Here is a 21,099-nt window from a genome sequence, read left to right on the forward strand (position 1 = left end):
CCTCTAAAATCAGTTGAACTTCGAATTCCGATTCACTCACCTGATATCAGGAGAAAACCCAGTGCTGCATCTTTTAGCCCAGCACTGACCCTGAAAAGTAATTCTAAGCGTACTTACCAGTAACTTGTATTTCCTTCCATAGGAATCCATTGTGTGGTTTTCAACAGAAAAGTTTCTAAGTGTCCATTTTTGAAATGTACAAATATTCCTTAAAATCAGCCGAACTACGAATTCCGATTTACTTACCTGTTATCAGGAGAGAAGCCAGTGCTGCATCTTTTAGAGCAGCACTGACCCTCAAAAGAAATTCTAAGCGTATTTACCAGTAACTTGTATTTCCTTCCATAGGAATCCATTGTGTGGTTTTCACCAGAAAAGTTTCCAAATGTCTATTTTTTAGACTTACAAATATTCCTCTAAAATCAGTTGAACTACGAATTCCGATTTACTCACCTGATATCAGGAGAAAACCCAGTGCTGCATCTTTTAGACCAGCACTGACCCTGAAAAGTAATTCTAAGCATATTTACCAGTAACTTGTATTTCCTTCCATAGGAATCCATTGTGTGGTTTTCACCAGAAAAGTTTCTAAGTGTCCATTTTTGAAACGTACAAATATTCCTCTAAAATCAGCCGAAATACGACTTCCGATTTACTCACCTGTTATCAGGAGAGAACCCAGGGCTGCATCTTTTAGCCCAGCACTGACCGTGAAAAGTAATTCTAAGCGTACTTACCAGTAACTTGTATTTACTTCCATAGGAATCCATTGTGTGGTTTTCACCAGAAAAGTTTCCAAGTGTCCATTTTTTAGACTTACAAATATTCCTCTAAAATCAGTTGAACTACGAATTCCAATTTACTCACCTGTTATCAGGAGAGAACCCAGTGCTGCATCTTTTAGAGCAGCACTGACCCTGAAAAGCAATTCTAAGTGTATTTACCAGTAACTTGTATTTCCTTCCATAGGAATCCATTGTGTGGTTTTCACCAGAAAAGTTTCCAAATGTCCATTTTTGAAACGTACAAATATTCCTCTAAAATCAGCCGAAATACGAATTCCTGTTTACTCACCTGTTATCAGGAGAAAACCCAGTGCTGCATCTTTTAGACCAGCACTGACCATGAAAAGTAATTCTAAGCGTACTTACCAGTAACTTGTACTTCCTTCCATAGGAATCCATTGTGTGGTTTTCACCAGAAAAGTGTCCAAGTGTCAATTTTTGAAACGTACAAATATTCTTCTAAAATCAGCTGAACTACGAATTCCAATTTACTCACCTGTTATCAGGAGAGAACCCAGTGCTGCATCTTTTAGAGCAGCACTGACCCTGAAAAGTAATTCTAAGCGTACTTACCAGTAACTTGTATTTCCTTCCTTAGGAATCCATTGTGTGGTTTTCACCAGAAAAGTTTCCAAGTGTCCATTTATGAAACGTACAAATATTCCTCTAAAATCAGCCGAAATACGAATTCCTGTTTACTCACCTGTTATCAGGAGAGAACCCAGGGCTGCATCTTTTAGCCCAGCACTGACCCTGAAAAGTAATTCTAAGCGTACTTACCAGTAACTTTTATTTCCTTCCATAGGAATCCATTGTGTGGTTTTCACCAGAAAAGTTTCCAAGTGTCCATTTTTGAAATGTACAAATATTCCTCTAAAATCAGCCGATCTACGAATTCCGATTTACTCACCTGTTATCAGGAGAGAACCCAGTGCTGCATCTTTTAGAGCAGCACTGACCCTGAAAAGTAATTCTAAGCGTATTTACCAGTAACTTGTATTTCCTTCCATAGGAATCCATTGTGTGGTTTTCACCAGAAAAGTTTCCAAATGTCCATTTTTGAAACGTACAAATATTCCTCTAAAATCAGCCGAAATACGACTTCCGATTTACTCACCTGTTATCAGGAGAGAACCCAGGGCTGCATCTTTTAGCCCAGCACTGACCGTGAAAAGTAATTCTAAGCGTACTTACCAGTAACTTGTATTTCCTTCCATAGGAATCCATTGTGTGGTTTTCACCAGAAAAGTTTCCAAGTGTCCATTTTTGAAACGTACAAACATTCCTCTAAAATCAGCCGAACTACGAATTCCGATTTACTCACCTGTTATTAGGAGAGAACCCAGTGCTACATCTTTTAGAGCAGCACTGACCCTGAAAAGTAATTCTAAGCGTATTTACCAGTAACTTGTATTTCCTTCCATATGAATCCATTGTGTGGTTTTCACCAGAAAAGTTTCCAAGTGTCCATTTTTGAAGCATACAAATATTCCTCTAAAATCAGCCGAACTACGCATTCTGATTTACTCACCTGTTATCAGGAGAAAACCCAGTGCTGCATCTTTTAGACCAGCACTGACTATGAAAAGTAATTCTAAGCGTACTTACCAGGAACTTGTACTTCCTTCCATAGGAATCCATTGTGTGGTTTTCACCAGAAAAGTTTCCAAGTGTCCATTTATGAAACGTACAAATATTCCTCTAAAATCAGCCGAAATACGAATTCCTGTTTACTCACCTGTTATCAGGAGAGAACCCAGGGCTGCATCTTTTAGCCCAGCACTGACCCTGAAAAGTAATTCTAAGCGTACTTACCAGTAACTTTTATTTCCTTCCATAGGAATCCATTGTGTGGTTTTCACCAGAAAAGTTTCCAAGTGTCCATTTTTGAAATGTACAAATATTCCTCTAAAATCAGCCGATCTACGAATTCCGATTTACTCACCTGTTATCAGGAGAGAACCCAGTGCTGCATCTTTTAGAGCAGCACTGACCCTTAAAAGTAATTCTAAGCGTATTTACCAGTAACTTGTATTTCCTTCCATAGGAATCCATTGTGTGGTTTTCACCAGAAAAGTTTCCAAATGTCCATTTTTGAAACGTACAAATATTCCTCTAAAATCAGCCGAACTACGAATTCCAATTTACTCACCTGTTATCAGGAGAGAACCCAGTGCTGCATCTTTTAGAGCAGCACTGACCGTGAAAAGTAATTCTAAGCGTACTTACCAGTAACTTGTATTTCCTTCCTTAGGAATCCATTGAGTGGTTTTCACCAGAAAAGTTTCCAAGTGTCCATTTATGAAACGTACAAATATTCCTCTAAAATCAGCCGAAATACGAATTCCTGTTTACTCACCTGTTATCAGGAGAGAACCCAGGGCTGCATCTTTTAGCCCAGCACTGACCCTGAAAAGTAATTCTAAGCGTACTTACCAGTAACTTTTATTTCCTTCCATAGGAATCCATTGTGTGGTTTTCACCAGAAAAGTTTCCAAGTGTCCATTTTTGAAATGTACAAATATTCCTCTAAAATCAGCCGATCTACGAATTTCGATTTACTCACCTGTTATCAGGAGAGAACCCAGTGCTGCATCTTTTAGAGCAGCACTGACCCTTAAAAGTAATTCTAAGCGTATTTACCAGTAACTTGTATTTCCTTCCATAGGAATCCATTGTGTGGTTTTCACCAGAAAAGTTTCCAAATGTCCATTTTTGAAACGTACAAATATTCCTCTAAAATCAGCCGAAATACGACTTCCGATTTACTCACCTGTTATCAGGAGAGAACCCAGGGCTGCATCTTTTAGCCCAGCACTGACCGTGAAAAGTAATTCTAAGCGTACTTACCAGTAACTTGTATTTCCTTCCATAGGAATCCATTGTGTGGTTTTCACCAGAAACGTTTCCAAGTGTCCATTTTTGAAACGTACAAACATTCCTCTAAAATCAGCCGAACTACGAATTCCGATTTACTCACCTGTTATCAGGAGAGAACCAGTGCTGCATCTTTTAGAGCAGCACTGACCCTGAAAAGTAATTCTAAGCGTATTTACCAGTAACTTGTATTTCCTTCCATATGAATCCATTGTGTGGTTTTCACCAGAAAAGTTTCCAAGTGTCCATTTTTGAAGCATACAAATATTCCTCTAAAATCAGCCGAACTACGCATTCTGATTTACTCACCTGTTATCAGGAGAAAACCCAGTGCTGCATCTTTTAGACCAGCACTGACTATGAAAAGTAATTCTAAGCGTACTTACCAGGAACTTGTACTTCCTTCCATAGGAATCCATTGTGTGATTTTCACCAGAAAAGTTTCTAAGTGTCCATTTTTGAAACGTACAAATATTCCTCTAAAATCAGCTGAAATACGAATTCCGATTTACTCACCTGTTATCAGGAGAGAACCCAGTGCTGCATCTTTTAGAGCAGCACTGACCCTGAAAAGTATTTCTAAGCGTATTTACCAGTAACTTGTATTTCCTTCCATATGAATCCATTGTGTGGTTTTCACCAGAAAAGTTTCCAAGTGTCCATTTTTGAAGCGTACAAATATTCCTCTAAAATCAGCCAAACTACGAATTCTGATTTACTCACCTGTTATCAGGAGAAAACCCAGTGCTGCATCTTTTAGACCAGCACTGACCCTGAAAAGTAATTCTAAGTGTATTTACCAGTAACTTGTATTTCCTTCCATAGGAATCCATTGTGTGGTTTTCACCAGAAAAGTTTCCAAGTGTCCCTTTTTGAAGCGTACAAATATTCCTCTAAAATCACCCGAACTGCGAATTCTGATTTACTCACCTGTTATCAGGAGAAAACCCAGTGCTGCATCTTTTAGGCCAGCACTGACCATGAAAAGTAATTCTAAGCGTACTTACCAGTAACTTGTAGTTCCTTCCATAGGAATCCATTGTGTGGTTTTCACCAGAAAAGTTTCTAAGTGTCCATTTTTGAAATGTACAAATATTCCTCTAAAATCAGCCGAACTACGAATTCCGATTTACTCACATGTTATCAGGAGAGAACCCAGTGCTGCATCTTTTAGAGCAGCACTGACCGTGAAAAGTAATTCTAAGCGTATTTACCAGTAACTTGTATTTCCTTCCATAGGAATCCATTTTGTGGTTTCACCAGAAAAGTTTCCAAGTGTCCATTTTTTAGACTTACAAATATTCCTCTAAAATCAGTTGAACTACGAATTCCGATTTACTCACCTGTTATCAGGAGAGAACCCAGTGCTGCATCTTTTAGAGCAGCACTGACCCTCAAATGTAATTCTAAGCGTATTTACCAGTAACTTGTATTTCCATCCATAGGAATCCATTGTGTGGTTTTCACCAGAAAAGTTTCCAAATGTCTATTTTTTAGACTTACAAATATTCCTCTAAAATCAGTTGAACTACGAATTCCGATTTACTCACCTGATATCAGGAGAAAACCCAGTGCTGCATCTTTTAGACCAGCACTGACCATGAAAAGTAATTCTAAGCGTACTTACCAGTAACTTGTACTTCCTTCCATAGGAATCCATTGTGTGGTTTTCACCAGAAAAGTGTCCAAGTGTCAATTTTTGAAACGTACAAATATTCTTCTAAAATCAGCCGAACTACGAATTCCAATTTACTCACCTCTTTATCAGGAGAGAACCCAGTGCTGCATCTTTTAGAGCAGCACTGACCCTGAAAAGTAATTCTAAGCGTACTTACCAGTAACTTGTATTTCCTTCCTTAGGAATCCATTGTGTGGTTTTCACCAGAAAAGTTTCCAAGTGTCCATTTATGAAACGTACAAATATTCCTCTAAAATCAGCCGAAATACGAATTCCTGTTTACTCACCTGTTATCAGGAGAAAACCCAGTGCTGCATCTTTTAGACCAGCACTGACCATGAAAAGTAATTCTAAGCGTACTTACCAGTAACTTGTACTTCCTTCCATAGGAATCCATTGTGTGGTTTTCACCAGAAAAGTGTCCAAGTGTCAATTTTTGAAACGTACAAATATTCTTCTAAAATCAGCCGAACTACGAATTCCAATTTACTCACCTGTTATCAGGAGAGAACCCAGTGCTGCATCTTTTAGAGCAGCACTGACCCTGAAAAGTAATTCTAAGCGTACTTACCAGTAACTTGTATTTCCTTCCTTAGGAATCCATTGTGTGGTTTTCACCAGAAAAGTTTCCAAGTGTCCATTTATGAAACGTACAAATATTCCTCTAAAATCAGCCGAAATACGAATTCCTGTTTACTCACCTGTTATCAGAAGAGAACCCAGGGCTGCATCTTTTAGCCCAGCACTGACCCTGAAAAGTAATTCTAAGCGTACTTACCAGTAACTTTTATTTCCTTCCATAGGAATCCATTGTGTGGTTTTCACCAGAAAAGTTTCCAAGTGTCCATTTTTGAAATGTACAAATATTCCTCTAAAATCAGCCGATCTAAGAATTCCGATTTACTCACCTGTTATCAGGAGAGAACCCAGTGCTGCATCTTTTAGAGCAGCACTGACCCTGAAAAGTAATTCTAAGCGTATTTACCAGTAACTTGTATTTCCTTCCATAGGAATCCATTGTGTGGTTTTCACCAGAAAAGTTTCCAAATGTCCATTTTTGAAACGTACAAATATTCCTCTAAAATCAGCCGAAATACGACTTCCGATATACTCACCTGTTATCAGGAGAGAACCCAGGGCTGCATCTTTTAGCCCAGCACTGACCGTGAAAAGTAATTCTAAGCGTACTTACCAGTAACTTGTATTTCCTTCCATAGGAATCCATTGTGTGGTTTTCACCAGAAAAGTTTCCAAGTGTCCATTTTTGAAACGTACAAACATTCCTCTAAAATCAGCCGAACTACGAATTCCGATTTACTCACCTGTTATTAGGAGAGAACCCAGTGCTGCATCTTTTAGAGCAGCACTGACCCTGAAAAGTAATTCTAAGCGTATTTACCAGTAACTTGTATTTCCTTCCATATGAATCCATTGTGTGGTTTTCACCAGAAAAGTTTCCAAGTGTCCATTTTTGAAGCATACAAATATTCCTCTAAAATCAGCCGAACTACGCATTCTGATTTACTCACCTGTTATCAGGAGAAAACCCAGTGCTGCATCTTTTAGACCAGCACTGACTATGAAAAGTAATTCTAAGCGTACTTACCAGGAACTTGTACTTCCTTCCATAGGAATCCATTGTGTGGTTTTCACCAGAAAAGTGTCCAAGTGTCAATTTTTGAAACGTACAAATATTCTTCTAAAATCAGCCGAACTACGAATTCCAATTTACTCACCTGTTATCAGGAGAGAAGCCAGTGCTGCATCTTTTAGAGCAGCACTGACCCTGAAAAGTAATTCTAAGCGTACTTACCAGTAACTTGTATTTCCTTCCTTAGGAATCCATTGTATGGTTTTCACCAGAAAAGTTTCCAAGTGTCCATTTATGAAACGTACAAATATTCCTCTAAAATCAGCCGAAATACGAATTCCGATTTACTCACCTGTTATCAGGAGAGAACCCAGGGCTGCATCTTTTAGCCCAGCACTGACCGTGAAAAGTAATTCTAAGCGTACTTACCAGTAACTTGTATTTCCTTCCATAGGAATCCATTGTGTGGTTTTCACCAGAAAAGTTTCCAAGTGTCCATTTTTGAAACGTACAAACATTCCTCTAAAATCAGCCGAACTACGAATTCCGATTTACTCACCTGTTATCAGGAGAGAACCCAGTGCTGCATCTTTTAGAGCAGCACTGACCCTGAAAAGTAATTCTAAGCGTATTTACCAGTAACTTGTATTTCCTTCCATATGAATCCATTGTGTGGTTTTCACCAGAAAAGTTTCCAAGTGTCCATTTTTGAAGCATACAAATATTCCTCTAAAATCAGCCGAACTACGCATTCTTATTTACTCACCTGTTATCAGGAGAAAACCCAGTGCTGCATCTTTTAGACCAGCACTGATTATGAAAAGTAATTCTAAGCGTACTTACCAGGAACTTGTACTTCCTTCCATAGGAATCCATTGTGTGATTTTCACCAGAAAAGCTTCTAAGTGTCCATTTTTGAAACGTACAAATATTCTTCTAAAATCAGCTGAAATACGAATTCCGATTTACTCACCTGTTATCAGGAGAGAACCCAGTGCTGCATCTTTTAGAGCAGCACTGACACTGAAAAGTAATTCTAAGCGTATTTACCAGTAACTTGTATTTCCTTCCATATGAATCCATTGTGTGGTTTTCACCAGAAAAGTTTCCAAGTGTCCATTTTTGAAGCGTACAAATATTCCTCTAAAATCAGCCAAACTACGAATTCTGATTTACTCACCTGTTATCAGGAGAAAACCCAGTGCTGCATCTTTTAGACCAGCACTGACCCTGAAAAGTAATTCTAAGTGTATTTACCAGTAACTTGTATTTCCTTCCATAGGAATCCATTGTGTGGTTTTCACCAGAAAAGTTTCCAAGTGTCCCTTTTTGAAGCGTACAAATATTCCTCTAAAATCACCCGAACTGCGAATTCTGATTTACTCACCTGTTATCAGGAGAAAACCCAGTGCTGCATCTTTTAGGCCAGCACTGACCATGAAAAGTAATTCTAAGCGTACTTACCAGTAACTTGTAGTTCCTTCCATAGGAATCCATTGTGTGGTTTTCACCAGAAAAGTTTCTAAGTGTCCATTTTTGAAATGTACAAATATTCCTCTAAAATCAGCCGAACTACGAATTCCGATTTACTCACATGTTGTCAGGAGAGAACCCAGTGCTGCATCTTTTAGAGCAGCACTGACCGTGAAAAGTAATTCTAAGCGTATTTACCAGTAACTTGTATTTCCTTCCATAGGAATCAATTTTGTGGTTTCACCAGAAAAGTTTCCAAGTGTCCATTTTTTAGATTTACAAATATTCCTCTAAAATCAGTTGAACTACGAATTCCGATTTACTCACCTGTTATCAGGAGAGAACCCAGTGCTGCATCTTTTAGAGCAGCACTGACCCTCAAATGTAATTCTAAGCGTATTTACCAGTAACTTCTATTTCCATCCATAGGAATCCATTGTGTGGTTTTCACCAGAAAAGTTTCCAAATGTCTATTTTTTAGACTTACAAATATTCCTCTAAAATCAGTTGAACTACGAATTCCGATTTACTCACCTGATATCAGGAGAGAACCCAGTGCTGCATCTTTTAGAGCAGCACTGACCCTGAAAAGTAATTCTAAGCGTACTTACCAGTAACTTGTATTTCCTTCCTTAGGAATCCATTGTGTGGTTTTCACCAGAAAAGTTTCCAAGTGTCCATTTATGAAACGTACAAATATTCCTCTAAAATCAGCCGAAATACGAATTCCTGTTTACTCACCTGTTATCAGGAGAGAACCCAGGGCTGCATCTTTTAGCCCAGCACTGACCCTGAAAAGTAATTCTAAGCGTACTTACCAGTAACTTTTATTTCCTTCCATAGGAATCCATTGTGTGGTTTTCACCAGAAAAGTTTCCAAGTGTCCATTTTTGAAATGTACAAATATTCCTCTAAAATCAGCCGATCTACAAATTCCGATTTACTCACCTGTTATCAGGAGAGAACCCAGTGCTGCATCTTTTAGAGCAGCACTGACCCTGAAAAGTAATTCTAAGCGTATTTACCAGTAACTTGTATTTCCTTCCATAGGAATCCATTGTGTGGTTTTCACCAGAAAAGTTTCCAAATGTCCATTTTTGAAACGTACAAATATTCCTCTAAAATCAGCCGAAATACGACTTCCGATTTACTCACCTGTTATCAGGAGAGAACCCAGGGCTGCATCTTTTAGCCCAGCACTGACCGTGAAAAGTAATTCTAAGCGTACTTACCAGTAACTTGTATTTCCTTCCATAGGAATCCATTGTGTGGTTTTCACCAGAAAAGTTTCCAAGTGTCCATTTTTGAAACGTACAAACATTCCTCTAAAATCAGCCGAACTACGATTTCCGATTTACTCACATGTTATCAGGAGAGAACCAAGTGCTGCATCTTTTAGAGCAGCACTGACCGTGAAAAGTGATTCTAAGCGTATTTACCAGTAACTTGTATTTCCTTCCATAGGAATCCATTTTGTGGTTTCACCAGAAAAGTTTCCAAGTGTCCATTTTTTAGACTTACAAATATTCCTCTAAAATCAGTTGAACTACGAATTCCGATTTACTCACCTGATATCAGGAGAAAACCCAGTGCTGCATCTTTTAGAGCAGCACTGACCCTGAAAAGTAATTCTAAGCGTACTTACCAGTAACTTGTATTTCCTTCCTTAGGAATCCATTGTGTGGTTTTCACCAGAAAAGTTTCCAAGTGTCCATTTATGAAACGTACAAATATTCCTCTAAAATCAGCCGAAATACGAATTCCTGTTTACTCACCTGTTATCAGGAGAAAACCCAGTGCTGCATCTTTTAGACCAGCACTGACCATGAAAAGTAATTCTAAGCGTACTTACCAGTAACTTGTACTTCCTTCCATAGGAATCCATTGTGTGGTTTTCACCAGAAAAGTGTCCAAGTGTCAATTTTTGAAACGTACAAATATTCTTCTAAAATCAGCCGAACTACGAATTCCAATTTACTCACCTGTTATCAGGAGAGAACCCAGTGCTGCATCTTTTAGAGCAGCACTGACCCTGAAAAGTAATTCTAAGCGTACTTACCAGTAACTTGTATTTCCTTCCTTAGGAATCCATTGTGTGGTTTTCACCAGAAAAGTTTCCAAGTGTCCATTTATGAAACGTACAAATATTCCTCTAAAATCAGCCGAAATACGAATTCCTGTTTACTCACCTGTTATCAGAAGAGAACCCAGGGCTGCATCTTTTAGCCCAGCACTGACCCTGAAAAGTAATTCTAAGCGTACTTACCAGTAACTTTTATTTCCTTCCATAGGAATCCATTGTGTGGTTTTCACCAGAAAAGTTTCCAAGTGTCCATTTTTGAAATGTACAAATATTCCTCTAAAATCAGCCGATCTACGAATTCCGATTTACTCACCTGTTATCAGGAGAGAACCCAGTGCTGCATCTTTTAGAGCAGCACTGACCCTGAAAAGTAATTCTAAGCGTATTTACCAGTAACTTGTATTTCCTTCCATAGGAATCCATTGTGTGGTTTTCACCAGAAAAGTTTCCAAATGTCCATTTTTGAAACGTACAAATATTCCTCTAAAATCAGCCGAAATACGACTTCCGATATACTCACCTGTTATCAGGAGAGAACCCAGGGCTGCATCTTTTAGCCCAGCACTGACCGTGAAAAGTAATTCTAAGCGTACTTACCAGGAACTTGTACTTCCTTCCATAGGAATCCATTGTGTGGTTTTCACCAGAAAAGTGTCCAAGTGTCAATTTTTGAAACGTACAAATATTCCTCTAAAATCAGCCGAAATACGACTTCCGATATACTCACCTGTTATCAGGAGAGAACCCAGGGCTGCATCTTTTAGCCGAGCACTGACCGTGAAAAGTAATTCTAAGCGTACTTACCAGTACTTACCAGTAACTTGTATTTCCTTCCATAGGAATCCATTGTGTGGTTTTCACCAGAAAAGTTTCCAAGTGTCCATTTTTGAAACGTACAAACATTCCTCTAAAATCAGCCGAACTACGAATTCCGATTTACTCACCTGTTATTAGGAGAGAACCCAGTGCTGCATCTTTTAGAGCAGCACTGACCCTGAAAAGTAATTCTAAGCGTATTTACCAGTAACTTGTATTTCCTTCCATATGAATCCATTGTGTGGTTTTCACCAGAAAAGTTTCCAAGTGTCCATTTTTGAAGCATACAAATATTCCTCTAAAATCAGCCGAACTACGCATTCTGATTTACTCACCTGTTATCAGGAGAAAACCCAGTGCTGCATCTTTTAGACCAGCACTGACTATGAAAAGTAATTCTAAGCGTACTTACCAGGAACTTGTACTTCCTTCCATAGGAATCCATTGTGTGGTTTTCACCAGAAAAGTGTCCAAGTGTCAATTTTTGAAACGTACAAATATTCTTCTAAAATCAGCCGAACTACGAATTCCAATTTACTCACCTGTTATCAGGAGAGAAGCCAGTGCTGCATCTTTTAGAGCAGCACTGACCCTGAAAAGTAATTCTAAGCGTACTTACCAGTAACTTGTATTTCCTTCCTTAGGAATCCATTGTGTGGTTTTCACCAGAAAAGTTTCCAAGTGTCCATTTATGAAATGTACAAATATTCCTCTAAAATCAGCCGAAATACGAATTCCGATTTACTCACCTGTTATCAGGAGAGAACCCAGGGCTGCATCTTTTAGCCCAGCACTGACCGTGAAAAGTAATTCTAAGCGTACTTACCAGTAACTTGTATTTCCTTCCATAGGAATCCATTGTGTGGTTTTCACCAGAAAAGTTTCCAAGTGTCCATTTTTGAAACGTACAAACATTCCTCTAAAATCAGCCGAACTACGAATTCCGATTTACTCACCTGTTATCAGGAGAGAACCCAGTGCTGCATCTTTTAGAGCAGCACTGACCCTGAAAAGTAATTCTAAGCGTATTTACCAGTAACTTGTATTTCCTTCCATATGAATCCATTGTGTGGTTTTCACCAGAAAAGTTTCCAAGTGTCCATTTTTGAAGCATACAAATATTCCTCTAAAATCAGCCGAACTACGCATTCTTATTTACTCACCTGTTATCAGGAGAAAACCCAGTGCTGCATCTTTTAGACCAGCACTGATTATGAAAAGTAATTCTAAGCGTACTTACCAGGAACTTGTACTTCCTTCCATAGGAATCCATTGTGTGATTTTCACCAGAAAAGCTTCTAAGTGTCCATTTTTGAAACGTACAAATATTCTTCTAAAATCAGCTGAAATACGAATTCCGATTTACTCACCTGTTATCAGGAGAGAACCCAGTGCTGCATCTTTTAGAGCAGCACTGACCCTGAAAAGTAATTCTAAGCGTATTTACCAGTAACTTGTATTTCCTTCCATATGAATCCATTGTGTGGTTTTCACCAGAAAAGTTTCCAAGTGTCCATTTTTGAAGCGTACAAATATTCCTCTAAAATCAGCCAAACTACGAATTCTGATTTACTCACCTGTTATCAGGAGAAAACCCAGTGCTGCATCTTTTAGGCCAGCACTGACCCTGAAAAGTAATTCTAAGTGTATTTACCAGTAACTTGTATTTCCTTCCATAGGAATCCATTGTGTGGTTTTCACCAGAAAAGTTTCCAAGTGTCCCTTTTTGAAGCGTACAAATATTCCTCTAAAATCACCCGAACTGCGAATTCTGATTTACTCACCTGTTATCAGGAGAAAACCCAGTGCTGCATCTTTTAGGCCAGCACTGACCATGAAAAGTAATTCTAAGCGTACTTACCAGTAACTTGTAGTTCCTTCCATAGGAATCCATTGTGTGGTTTTCACCAGAAAAGTTTCTAAGTGTCCATTTTTGAAATGTACAAATATTCCTCTAAAATCAGCCGAACTACGAATTCCGATTTACTCACATGTTGTCAGGAGAGAACCCAGTGCTGCATCTTTTAGAGCAGCACTGACCGTGAAAAGTAATTCTAAGCGTATTTACCAGTAACTTGTATTTCCTTCCATAGGAATCAATTTTGTGGTTTCACCAGAAAAGTTTCCAAGTGTCCATTTTTTAGACTTACAAATATTCCTCTAAAATCAGTTGAACTACGAATTCCGATTTACTCACCTGTTATCAGGAGAGAACCCAGTGCTGCATCTTTTAGAGCAGCACTGACCCTCAAATGTAATTCTAAGCGTATTTACCAGTAACTTCTATTTCCATCCATAGGAATCCATTGTGTGGTTTTCACCAGAAAAGTTTCCAAATGTCTATTTTTTAGACTTACAAATATTCCTCTAAAATCAGTTGAACTACGAATTCCGATTTACTCACCTGATATCAGGAGAAAACCCAGTGCTGCATCTTTTAGACCAGCACTGACCATGAAAAGTAATTCTAAGCGTACTTACCAGTAACTTGTACTTCCTTCCATAGGAATCCATTGTGTGGTTTTCACCAGAAAAGTGTCCAAGTGTCAATTTTTGAAACGTACAAATATTCTTCTAAAATCAGCCGAACTACGAATTCCAATTTACTCACCTGTTATCAGGAGAGAACCCAGTGCTGCATCTTTTAGAGCAGCACTGACCCTGAAAAGTAATTCTAAGCGTACTTACCAGTAACTTGTATTTCCTTCCTTAGGAATCCATTGTGTGGTTTTCACCAGAAAAGTTTCCAAGTGTCCATTTATGAAACGTACAAATATTCCTCTAAAATCAGCCGAAATACGAATTCCTGTTTACTCACCTGTTATCAGGAGAGAACCCAGGGCTGCATCTTTTAGCCCAGCACTGACCCTGAAAAGTAATTCTAAGCGTACTTACCAGTAACTTTTATTTCCTTCCATAGGAATCCATTGTGTGGTTTTCACCAGAAAAGTTTCCAAGTGTCCATTTTTGAAATGTACAAATATTCTTCTAAAATCAGCCGATCTACGAATTCCGATTTACTCACCTGTTATCAGGAGAGAACCCAGTGCTGCATCTTTTAGAGCAGCACTGACCCTGAAAAGTAATTCTAAGCGTATTTACCAGTAACTTGTATTTCCTTCCATAGGAATCCATTGTGTGGTTTTCACCAGAAAAGTTTCCAAATGTCCATTTTTGAAACGTACAAATATTCCTCTAAAATCAGCCGAAATACGACTTCCGATTTACTCACCTGTTATCAGGAGAGAACCCAGGGCTGCATCTTTTAGCCCAGCACTGACCGTGAAAAGTAATTCTAAGCGTACTTACCAGTAACTTGTATTTCCTTCTATAGGAATCCATTGTGTGGTTTTCACCAGAAAAGTTTCCAAGTGTCCATTTTTGAAACGTACAAACATTCCTCTAAAATCAGCCGAACTACGAATTCCGATTTACTCACCTGTTATCAGGAGAGAACCCAGTGCTGCATCTTTTAGAGCAGCACTGACCCTGAAAAGTAATTCTAAGCGTATTTACCAGTAACTTGTATTTCCTTCCATATGAATCCATTGTGTGGTTTTCACCAGAAAAGTTTCCAAGTGTCCATTTTTGAAGCATACAAATATTCCTCTAAAATCAGCCGAACTACGCATTCTGATTTACTCACCTGTTATCAGGAGAAAACCCAGTGCTGCATCTTTTAGACCAGCACTGACTATGAAAAGTAATTCTAAGCGTACTTACCAGGAACTTGTACTTCCTTCCATAGGAATCCATTGTGTGATTTTCACCAGAAAAGTTTCTAAGTGTCCATTTTTGAAACGTACAAATATTCCTCTAAAATCAGCTGAAATACGAATTCCGATTTACTCACCTGTTATCAGGAGAGAACCCAGTGCTGCATCTTTTAGAGCAGCACTGACCCTGAAAAGTAATTCTAAGCGTATTTACCAGTAACTTGTATTTCCTTCCATATGAATCCATTGTCTGGTTTTCACCAGAAAAGTTTCCAAGTGTCCATTTTTGAAGCGTACAAATATTCCTCTAAAATCAGCCAAACTACGAATTCTGATTTACTCACCTGTTATCAGGAGAAAACCCAGTGCTGCATCTTTTAGACCAGCACTGACCCTGAAAAGTAATTCTAAGTGTATTTACCAGTAACTTGTATTTCCTTCCATAGGAATCCATTGTGTGGTTTTCACCAGAAAAGTTTCCAAGTGTCCCTTTTTGAAGCGTACAAATATTCCCCTAAAATCACCCGAACTGCGAATTCTGATTTACTCACCTGTTATCAGGAGAAAACCCAGTGCTGCATCTTTTAGGCCAGCACTGACCATGAAAAGTAATTCTAAGCGTACTTACCAGTAACTTGTAGTTCCTTCCATAGGAATCCATTGTGTGGTTTTCACCAGAAAAGTTTCTAAGTGTCCATTTTTGAAATGTACAAATATTCCTCTAAAATCAGCCGAACTACGAATTCCGATTTACTCACATGTTATCAGGAGAGAACCCAGTGCTGCATCTTTTAGAGCAGCACTGACCGTGAAAAGTAATTCTAAGCGTATTTACCAGTAACTTGTATTTCCTTCCATAGGAATCCATTTTGTGGTTTCACCAGAAAAGTTTCCAAGTGTCCATTTTTTAGACTTACAAATATTCCTCTAAAATCAGTTGAACTACGAATTCCGATTTACTCACCTGATATCAGGAGAAAACCCAGTGCTGCATCTTTTAGACCAGCACTGACCATGAAAAGTAATTCTAAGCGTACTTACCAGTAACTTGTACTTCCTTCCATAGGAATCCATTGTGTGGTTTTCACCAGAAAAGTGTCCAAGTGTCAATTTTTGAAACGTTCAAATATTCTTCTAAAATCAGCCGAACTACGAATTCCAATTTACTCACCTGTTATCAGGAGAGAACCCAGTGCTGCATCTTTTAGAGCAGCACTGACCCTGAAAAGTAATTCTAAGCGTACTTACCAGTAACTTGTATTTCCTTCCTTAGGAATCCATTGTGTGGTTTTCACCAGAAAAGTTTCCAAGTGTCCATTTATGAAACGTACAAATATTCCTCTAAAATCAGCCGAAATACGAATTCCTGTTTACTCACCTGTTATCAGGAGAGAACCCAGGGCTGCATCTTTTAGCCCAGCACTGACCCTGAAAAGTAATTCTAAGCGTACTTACCAGTAACTTGTATTTCCTTCCATAGGAATCCATTGTGTGGTTTTCACCAGAAAAGTTTCCAAGTGTCCATTTTTGAAATATACAAATATTCCTCTAAAAGCAGCCGATCTACGAATCCCGATTTACTCACCTGTTATCAGGAGAGAACCCAGTGCTGCATCTTTTAGAGCAGCACTGACCCTGAAAAGTAATTCTAAGCGTATTTACCAGTAACTTGTATTTCCTTCCATAGGAATCCATTGTGTGGTTTTCACCAGAAAAGTTTCCAAATGTCCATTTTTGAAACGTACAAATATTCCTCTAAAATCAGCCGCAATACGACTTCCGATTTACTCACCTGTTATCAGGAGAGAACCCAGGGCTGCATCTTTTAGCCCAGCACTGACCGTGAAAAGTAATTCTAAGCGTACTTACCAGTAACTTGTATTTCCTTCCATAGGAATCCATTGTGTGGTTTTCACCAGAAAAGTTTCCAAGTGTCCATTTTTGAAACGTACAAACATTCCTCTAAAATCAGCCGAACTACGAATTTCGATTTACTCACCTGTTATCAGGAGAGAACCCAGTGCTGCATCTTTTAGAGCAGCACTGACCCTGAAAAGTAATTCTAAGCGTATTTACCAGTAACTTGTATTTCCTTCCATATGAATCCATTGTGTGGTTTTCACCAGAAAAGTTTCCAAGTGTCCATTTTTGAAGCGCACAAATATTCCTCTAAAATCAGCCAAACTACGAATTCTGATTTACTCACCTGTTATCAGGAGAAAACCCAGTGCTGCATCTTTTAGACCAGCACTGACTATGAAAAGTAATTCTAAGCGTACTTACCAGGAACTTGTACTTCCTTCCATAGGAATCCATTGTGTGATTTTCACCAGAAATGTTTCTAAGTGTCCGTTTTTGAAACGTACAAATATTCCTCTAAAATCAGCCGAAATACGAATTCCGATTTACTCACCTGTTATCAGGAGAGAACCCAGTGCTGCATCTTTTAGAGCAGCACTGACCCTGAAAAGTAATTCTAAGCGTATTTACCAGTAACTTGTATTTCCTTCCATATGAATCCATTGTGTGGTTTTCACCAGAAAAGTTTCCAAGTGTCCATTTTTGAAGCGCACAAATATTCCTCTAAAATCAGCCAAACTACGAATTCTGATTTACTCACCTGTTATCAGGAGAAAACCCAGTGCTGCATCTTTTAGACCAGCACTGAGCATGAAAAGTAATTCTAAGCGTACTTACCAGTAACTTGTACTTCCTTCCATAGGAATCCATTGTGTGGTTTTCACCAGAAAAGTTTCTAAGTGTCCATTTTTGAAACGTACAAATATTCCTCTAAAATCAGCCGAAATACGACTTCCGATTTACTCACCTGTTATCAGGAGAGAACCCAGGGCTGCATCTTTTAGCCCAGCACTGACCCTGAAAAGTAATTCTAAGCGTACTTACCAGTAACTTGTATTTACTTCCATAGGAATCCATTGTGTGGTTTTCACCAGAAAAGTTTCTAAGTGTCCATTTTTAAACGTATAAATATTCCTCTAAAATCAGCCAAACTACTAATTCTGATTTACTCACCTGTTATCAGGAGAGAACCCAGTGCTGCATCTTTTAGAGCAGCACTGACCCTGAAAAGTAATTCTATGCGTATTTACCAGTAACTTGTATTTCCTTCCATATGAATCCATTGTGTGGTTTTCACCAGAAAAGTATCCAAGTGTCCATTTTTGAAGCGTACAAATATTCCTCTAAAATCAGCCAAACTACGAATTCTTATTTACTCACCTGTTATCAGGAGAAAACCCAGTGCTGCATCTTTTAGACCAGCACTGACAATGAAAAGTAATTCTAAGCGTACTTACCAGGAACTTGTACTTCCTTCCATAGGAATCCATTGTGTGATTTTCACCAGAAAAGTTTCTAAGTGTCCATTTTTGAAACGTACAAATATTCCTCTAAAATCAGCCGAAATACGAATTCCGATTTACTCACCTGTTATCAGGAGAGAACCCAGTGCTGCATCTTTTAGAGCAGCACTGACCCTGAAAAGTAATTCTAAGCGTATTTACTAGTAACTTGTACTTCCTTCCATAGGAATCGATTGAGTGATCTTCACCAGAAAAGTTTCTAAGTGTCCATTTTTGAAATGTACAAATATTCCTCTAAAATCAGCCGAAATACGAATTCCGATTTACTCACCTGTTATCAGGAGAGAACCCAGGGCTGCATCTTTTAGCCCAGCACTGACCCTGAAAAGTAATTCTAAGTGTACTTACCAGTAACTTGTATTTCCTTCCATAGGAATCCATTGTGTGGTTTTCACCAGAAAAGTTTCTAAGTGTCCATTTTTAAACGTATAAATTTTCCTCTAAAATCAGCCAAACTTCTAATTCTGATTTACTCACCTGTTATCAGGAAAGAACCAAGTGCTGCATCTTTTAGAGCAGCACCGACCCTGAAAAGTAATTCTATGCGTATTTACCAGTAACTTGTATTTCCTTCCATATGAATCCATTGTGTAGTTTTCACCAGAAAAGTTTCCAAATGTCAAGTTTTTTAGACTTACAAATATTCCTCTAAAATCAGTTGAACTACGAATTCCGATTTACTCACCTGATATCAAGAGAAAACCCACTGCTGCATCTTTTAGAGCAGCACTGACCCTGAAAAGTAATTCTAAGCGTATTTACCAGTAACTTGTATTTCCTTCCATAGGAATCCAGTGTGTGGTTTCACCAGAAAAGTTTCCAAGTGTCCATTTTTTAGACTTACAAATATTCCGCTAAAATCAGTTGAACTACGAATTCCTATTTACTCACCTGTTATCAGGAGAGAACCCAGGGCTGCATCTTTTAGCCCAGCACTGACCCTGAAAAGTAATTCTAAGCGTACTTACCAGTAACTTGTATTTCCTTCCATAGGAATCCATTGTGTGGTTTTCACCAGAAAAGTTTCTAAGTGTCCATTTTTGAAATGTACAAATATCCCTCTAAAATCAGCCGAACTACTAATTCTGATTTACTCACCTGTTATCAGGAGAAAACCCAGTGCTGCATCTTTTAGACCAGCACTGACCCTGAAAAGTAATTCTAAGCGTATTTACCAGTAACTTGTATTTCCTTCCATATGAATCCATTGTGTGGTTTTCACCAGAAAAGTTTCCAAGTGTCCATTTTTGAAGCGCACAAATATTCCTCTAAAATCAGCCAAACTACGAATTCTGATTTACTCACCTGTTATCAGGAGAAAACCCAGTGCTGCATCTTTTAGACCAGCACTGACTATGAAAAGTAATTCTAAGCGTACTTACCAGGAACTTGTACTTCCTTCCATAGGAATCCATTGTGTGATTTTCACCAGAAATGTTTCTAAGTGTCCGTTTTTGAAACGTACAAATATTCCTCTAAAATCAGCCGAAATACGAATTCCGATTTACTCACCTGTTAACAGGAGAGAACCCAGTGCTGCATCTTTTAGAGCAGCACTGACCCTGAAAAGTAATTCTAAGCGTATTTACCAGTAACTTGTATTTCCTTCCATATGAATCCATTGTGTGGTTTTCACCAGAAAAGTTTCCAAGTGTCCATTTTTGAAGCGCACAAATATTCCTCTAAAATCAGCCAAACTACGAATTCTGATTTACTCACCTGTTATCAGGAGAAAACCCAGTGCTGCATCTTTTAGACCAGCACTGAGCATGAAAAGTAATTCTAAGCGTACTTACCAGTAACTTGTACTTCCTTCCATAGGAATCCATTGTGTGGTTTTCACCAGAAAAGTTTCTAAGTGTCCATTTTTGAAACGTACAAATATTCCTCTAAAATCAGCCGAAATACGACTTCCGATTTACTCACCTGTTATCAGGAGAGAACCCAGGGCTGCATCTTTTAGCCCAGCACTGACCCTGAAAAGTAATTCTAAGCGTACTTACCAGTAACTTGTATTTACTTCCATAGGAATCCATTGTGTGTTTTTCACCAGAAATGTTTCTAAGTGTCCATTTTTGAAACGTACAAATATTCCTCTAAAATCAGCCGAAATACGAATTCCGATTTACTCACCTGTTATCAGGAGAGAACCCAGGGCTGCATCTTTTAGCCCAGCAATGACCCTGAAAAGTAATTCTAAGTGTACTTACCAGTAACTTGTATTTCCTTCCATAGGAATCCATTGTGTGGTTTTCACCAGAAAAGTTTCTAAGTGTCCATTTTTAAACGTATAAATATTCCTCTAAAATCAGCCAAACTACTAATTCTGATTTACTCACCTGTTATCAGGAGAGAACCCAGTGCTGCATCTTTTAGAGCAGCACTGACCCTGAAAAGTAATTCTATGCGTATTTACCAGTAACTTGTATTTCCTTCCATATGAATCCATTGTGTGGTTTTCACCAGAAAAGTTTCCAAGTGTCCATTTTTGAAGCGTACAAATATTCCTCTAAAATCAGCCAAACTACGAATTCTTATTTACTCACCTGTTATCAGGAGAAAACCCAGTGCTGCATCTTTTAGCCCAGCACTGAACGTGAAAAGCAATTCTAAGCGTACTTACCAGTAACTTGTATTTACTTCCATAGGAATCCATTGTGTGGTTTTCACCAGAAAAGTTTCTAAGTGTCCATTTTT

Source organism: Triturus cristatus, chromosome 1_1 (assembly GCF_964204655.1).
Source record: "Triturus cristatus chromosome 1_1, aTriCri1.1, whole genome shotgun sequence".
NCBI lineage: Eukaryota > Metazoa > Chordata > Amphibia > Caudata > Salamandridae > Triturus > Triturus cristatus.